Here is a 708-nt window from a genome sequence, read left to right as displayed (position 1 = left end):
AGGCATTGTTCCTTCTCCATACACAGCACAAATCTCACGAGCAGCTTCGGGGGGCTTAATACCTCGATTAAATGCAAAAAGCAAATTGTGTCGAAAATGCTCAGTTTTGTCCACTTGACATTCCATTTTAATGATCTAAAAATACACAAAATCAATAAAGTTAAAAAATCAAAACACACTACTCTTTCAAATAACATAAAACATTTTGTCAATACGTTTTATTTCTGCAAGTATTTTTAAATTTGAAAAAAATAAAACGCTCATGAATTATTATTCCTCGACCCAATACATAGTTATCTATATGTGCACGCGCGTATGTTGTGTATGCGTGTGCATGTGGACGATGTGTGTACGTGGTATACAGTGTTTGTGAGTGTATGACAGAATACCTAATGGTGTGACAAAGTAACATGGATGAGATGTCAATGCGTCAACATAACGTGTCATCCATTAGAGAACATTGCATTTGTGACGTGCGAAGAGTGTTTGCGCATGTGTGTGTGTGTGTGTGTTTGACGTGTATTTTTGAATGTGGGCGTCAGAGAATGCTTCATGTGCTATCTTTCTCTCTTGATATGTATCTGAGTTTGATATGTATCTGTAAGTATCTATATAGATGTAAATGTATTCTTTCTCCCTCTCTGTCTCTGTATTTTCCTCTTCCTACTTCTCATTTTTTTCTCTCTTTTGTTACTTGTGAGTGTGTAT

This window comes from Octopus bimaculoides, chromosome 3, assembly GCF_001194135.2.
Source record: "Octopus bimaculoides isolate UCB-OBI-ISO-001 chromosome 3, ASM119413v2, whole genome shotgun sequence".
In the NCBI taxonomy this organism is placed as follows: domain Eukaryota; kingdom Metazoa; phylum Mollusca; class Cephalopoda; order Octopoda; family Octopodidae; genus Octopus; species Octopus bimaculoides.
This window is presented reverse-complemented; position numbering follows the sequence as displayed.